Source organism: Malurus melanocephalus, unplaced genomic scaffold (assembly GCF_030028575.1).
Source record: "Malurus melanocephalus ecotype Western Australia unplaced genomic scaffold, MMel_1.1 scaffold_0, whole genome shotgun sequence".
NCBI lineage: Eukaryota > Metazoa > Chordata > Aves > Passeriformes > Maluridae > Malurus > Malurus melanocephalus.
The window spans coordinates 4,243,485-4,249,419 of record NW_026623232.1 but is presented as its reverse complement, the minus strand read 5'-3'; positions in this window follow the sequence as shown (position 1 = coordinate 4,249,419).

Genomic DNA, 5,935 nt, shown 5'->3' with positions numbered 1-5,935 from the left:
GCATGATGAACAGACATTTCCATCAAGTCTTTTATCACAGACAGATATTATTTTGTTTGTGTTACAGCAGATTCTAAAGCCAGGCAGTGGTTGAAATAGGCTCCCTATTTGCTTTTCTATAAGCATGCAGAAAACAGAAATCTGTGTCCCAAAAGCTTCCACTCTCAGGAAAAGTGAGTTTACACATTTTCACATGGAATTATACAGTAACATACATTTCACAACCTTTGGAAATATTTATCTGATATTATTCCTGTGCTTTCCACAGGGTATATAGACWGTAGGCTTCTTAGGGGGCTCCCTAGAGACAGGGTGAAAGGAGGCAGCTGCCAGCCCGTTGTACCTGACCCTGGGACCGCTGCACAGACACTCTGGACCAGCGGGGAAACCACAGKAGAAGCTGTGGAAGGGAGAAGGTACCATTTATTTAGCAGCAGTCCATGAAACAGCAGTGGGATAACAAAATGAACACTAACAGCAACCATATTATTATCATCAAAAGGTTAAAAAAAAGAAGTGATATACATAGAAAATCTCCCCAATGATAGACAACACCAGACAGCTCCCTCTGCCATGTTTTCTTCCCTGAAAGGAACCCCTTCTCCTGGGAATGACTTGAATAGCTCGTGTCCTGGCCATACTTGGAAGATTTTGAAGAAWTCTGCATTCAATCTTCACAGACATTTTCATTTTTTACACTACATAAACATCATGTTTATTGACTTGTGTATACAACTGTGTTTTCCTAACCTTCTTTTGTTCTCTGCAAAGGCAATAACCCTCTCATCAAAAGACTGCATATAAGACACTCAGACTATTCTAAATTAAAAGCCCCAAACACTGTTTATAGCAGAGGTATTAACTGATAAGGCATCCAATTTCCATCTAATTATTSTGCTAGCCAATTTCTCCAAATTCTCATTAATATTTAACAAGTTGACAGATAATTCAACAAGCTTAATGAAGTAATGAGATACTAAGGTATTTTTGCCACATCTCATGGYATGAGCATAGGGAATCCAAAATACCTGAAAACCCTGTGAAAGGAAGAGAAAAAAAATAAATAAATGCTTTGGTAAATGCATTGGATATGACATGTGSCAAGGTTTAGTGTACATGATCTTTTTTAGTCATCCAGATACATTTACACTTTCAAGAAACTGCCAATCTAGAGRCCTGCCATTACACTGAAAATCACCCCTTTATGTTAGAGAACTTAGCAGAGAAAAAATGTTATATTTTTGTATTTGAAAAATTAATTAGGTATTGTTGGAAAAATATCTTAGTTTCTTGTGAAAACCATTCACAGAATAAATGGGTATGTGCAAATAAGCAGGACTTAAGACTGGATATGGAAATTCTGAAAGAATATTACTTTTTTTTCTAGCATGTAAGCATTGAGCATTAAACAGCACTCACTGAAATGATTGTTTGAAAATATTTTGAAGGTTTCAGAAAAAGATACTTGATACTGATTTGATTTATGCAATCATGTTAAACATCTGAAGGACAACTGTTATGMGATTTGATGAGTTATTTTGTAAAAAGCAATCTAAAATAAGCTTATTATCTGGTATTGCTTCTGCTCTGAGACTTTTCTAAGTTATTCACAGTTACTTGAAAAAATTAACACTAGGGATATGAAAACATTTATAAAAATTGCTGCAGAGGTACTTTTGGCATAAATCTCCACAACAGAAGTAATGAATGGTTGGACCTCCCAGAAATAGTAATGTCATATACCTATAATTAAGTGAAAAGCAAACATTAGAAAGAATGGCAGAGAAAAAGTTAAATCATTCTGATATCGATTCCAATATYCAGTGACTGCAGCCAGTTTTCTAAAGGAAGAAAAATCCCTGTTGATCACCAAAATGTCATTGATTCTGTCCCTCACAAAGTCTGTAACACCTAAAAGAAAACTGATATTCTTCAACAGCTATCAAGGGCAAGAATTACTCATTCATCAGAATAATTGCCTCCTAAATGACTGTGAAAAACTCACCCCTGACAATCATTTTACAAAATGCACAATATCCATAGAACTGCACATAAAAATGCTAATGTCTTATTTTAYTGTAAAGGAAAGGTTAAAATGTGACCTCCCATTTCACACAACATCATTCACAAAATTGTTACATAATTAAAAGACTACTTAACACCATTTCAGTTGAATCTAGTGTTTTAAATTCCCCAGAACAATAAATACGAAGGTCAAATGAGCTGAATTAGCAAGGAGTGCTTCCTGCCAGAACAGCCAAACTACCTTAACTGCATCAACTCATTAGCGCAGGCTCTCATTTTTCCTACTGCTTCTGATCCCCTAGCATGGCCAGACATCCTCATCCAGGCCCAGCCAAGCTGGATTAAACCATTCCTGCCCTCACTAATGTATCTCCTGAGCTATGTTTGAAGAGGGGTAATGATGTGCCCCGAGGAAATGACTGTGTTTACGTGAAGTGCTGGAGGAAGTGCTCTCACCATCTACTGAAGAGCAAAGCTGTGAAATCTTCCAATGCACCTCACAGGGCGAGGAGAGATGGCATCATTTGTTAAGCAGCACACTGCCTTGGAAGTGAGGCAGTTTGGGCGAGTGGAGCTTAATTTAGGCACACTGCCTTGCAAATACAGATGCCTGTRCATGAGGCAAAACCAGGGGCTTTATTCAGACTTCTACACACCATTTTTTACCATCAAAAGTGCTGGAAAGCACAGTGTGGGAGGCTCTTTGTGGGGTGACTGATGTCAGCTGGGATGTCTACAATCAGTCCTGCATTCTCTAAGGTGGTGATTTCCAAAGCTTCCCTGAAGTCTGTTTCTTCAACTTGCTCCCTTGCAACTCTGAGTTCAAGAGTTTGCTTYAGCAGATGCAGTCACAAACAGCACAAAGATGCAGCCTGTGTTCATTGCTTCATCTGCTTTTGCACTTCTTCTGCAGAGCATTGATGAGTGCATAAAAAGGTGTGGCTGTATGGGAGTGCAACTGATTTGCACTGGATCMGAACAAGCTGTTGGGACATCACTGTCATAGGAGGGGTTTTTTGCTCAGCTCAAGAGTGGGCCTGAGCTTACCATTTGTCCTGAATAAATACACTGGCTTCAGGAGAACTTTTAGATTCATTTATATTCATCTTTCTACATCAGTTAATTCAACTACTCACTGCATTATGGCCATTTTTATCTATCTGACATCCTACTTCCATTTTGTTTGCCATTTCCCTGCTTTTCACCACAGCTGAAACACCGATTATTTACCACCCACAGAACGTGGAAGAATAAAGCAGTATTCCTTCTCATTAGAAATCATACTAAATTATGGCATAAAAAGATGGGAGGCAAACACCAACCCTCAGTGAAAGTTACATTTGTGGTTTTTGCAGTCATCATTTATGAATGTCTTGATTTTAGACKTTCACTAATTTCAATGAAAATATCTCACAGTCAAGAAAACTACACAACAGCTTGAATTTACTCATTGCCAATGTACTTTATAAAATTTTAATATGAACTGCAGCTGAAAAAATGCATAAAAATTCAGTTGCTGAGGAAAATAACAATGCTACACTCTGAAGGACTTTTATTTGTTTCTTTCCATAAATAAAAATATTTCCTTCAACATAAAACTCCAACGTGTTTATGGAAACCCAATTAGTATGTTTTCATACCCCTACAGATATTTCCCCGTATGATGCAATATTTTTACTCTTTTGTTTGTTCTTGACACTGCATCTTTTTTTTTCCTCTATAAACTCAATTAAATTGTTTTTCCCTGCTCATTATAGTTAATTTGCCTGGTTAGCTTGGAACCTGAGCTCATGCTTGAATCTGAAGAGAACCATCTGGATCACATGCTGGGAGAACTGAAGCATGAGAATGAGAAGGGAAAAAGGAAGGAACTTTCTTTAACTTCAGACAGCATTTTGTTTTAATTTCTATCCTTCATCATGCCTATGTTCTGCTGCAGTAAAAGAAAGCACTCACAGGAAAACAGAAATGGTAAAATCATGTCTAAAAATTACTAATGATTTGAAGAATAAGTCCCAGTACACACAAAGACCCCACATTTTGAATACTAAGTCAAGAAAACTAAAGCATTCATCACTGTCTGGCAATGTGTCCCAAGAAAAATTACAAGTTTAAGTAAATTTTTCAAAAGGAAATAGGCCACATTGAGTGAAAAAATGGTATTTTTTTTGTTTTGCAGATAATAAAAGGAATCTGGAAGATTTTTACAATTCAGAGAATAAACAGAAAATTAAACATCCTTGAGAAGCAATATTCCAAAATGAAATTTTGTTTTTAATGGACTATGATTTTAAACTAATTAGCATGATATTACCTCATTTAAACACCTTTGAGGGTTTTGAGGAAAGTAAAACTTCACAAAKAAAAGAGCTATTTTAAAGCAAAGTCAAGGTATCCTATTCTGTAAATGTAAAAATGCAAGACAAATAAATTGCTGTATTTTGCTGGTCTGTTTTCTAAACAAGAATTCACTGAAATGGGCATGCTTATACTAAGTGTCTGAGTTTGACAAAAGCAACCTTTTTTTACAGAAAAACCTTCTACCCCAAAATTTGATCTGGCAACTTGAAATCTTTATGCTCTATTGTGCAAATAAATCTCAATCCACTTCCCATTTTCTTTTAAAAAAATCTAACATGGTCCCTGAATTGTGAATGAGAGCAATGCTAAATGCTGAGATTGGAAAGACAAAGGGACACCAGCCATTTCCTAAGCATTATATGGTAGATGAAAGCTCTAAAAATTTAACTCCACAGAGGTAACCATAGGMATAATAAATATTCAGGCTTTAAGGATTAAAAAAAATAATAGATCTACACATCCATTATTTAAAAATTACAAGCAGAAGAGAGATTAGTATAGTCTATTAATTTAAGTCATCACTTTATTGATAGCCATAACTTACTGCATCTGGCTTCAGTTTTTAAATGTGAAGATAAAAGTCTTTTAAGATTTGTTTCTGTAAAGCCTTCCAAAGAGATTAAACTAAAGAAAATCTACAGTGAATATTACAAGAAAAGGATCCAAGGGAAAGGTTAGGCCACTCTTCTTTTTGATTTAAGTTTGATGATGCACTATACATGATGAGGGTACCACTATCTCACAACCCATCAGCAAGTAATTCATAAGGAGGTCAAAGAAAGGAAAAGGCCATAGAGCCATGCATAATTTAGCAACTTCATCAATAAACAATTCTTCAATAATAAAAAAGAGCACTGAAAGAGGCATGTGGAGCAGGAGAAAGGGAACAAAAATACCAACACAATTTGCAGGCAAACTTCAACTTCATGTGCACACAGAAAACTACAAAAATCATTCCCCAATTTCATCAACATGATAACCATGCGTGAAAATACAGACACACAGATATTTATACTTTGTATGTTACACTTGATTCACTTGGCATGATTCCATAAAAATAAGTAAGGGAAATAAATAAGAAAAAAGGATCAGATGTGGCAAGAAAACCAGTAAATAAATATTCAGTCACCCTGGTCTTCACAAACTTAGCTTTAGTAATGCAATTGTCAATATTAAAGGCAAAAAAGCAAATCTACAAACTCTGAAACTCTTCATGGAAATACACAGTCACTATGGTCTGATCAGCCCCAACGTATCTCTTCTAACTTGTGAATTCTGTCATGGTTGCAAAGGATTTCTTCCTGTTGTGTATTGCAGTGTACCAGATGCTTTTTTTCATTTCAGTATGGCAAAATTAATACTCCTAACAGCTATTATTAGAAATTAGTATTTCAAATTACAGGAGAACAGATCATCCATGGTAAGATATTCTATTTTAATTTCCAGGAAAACTGTCATTCCAAATAGATTTATGGTGATGTTGTCATTTAACCAAGCCAGAAGTCATGCCCCATACTGCCCCTCAATCACTTCCCTATCAGCAGGACTG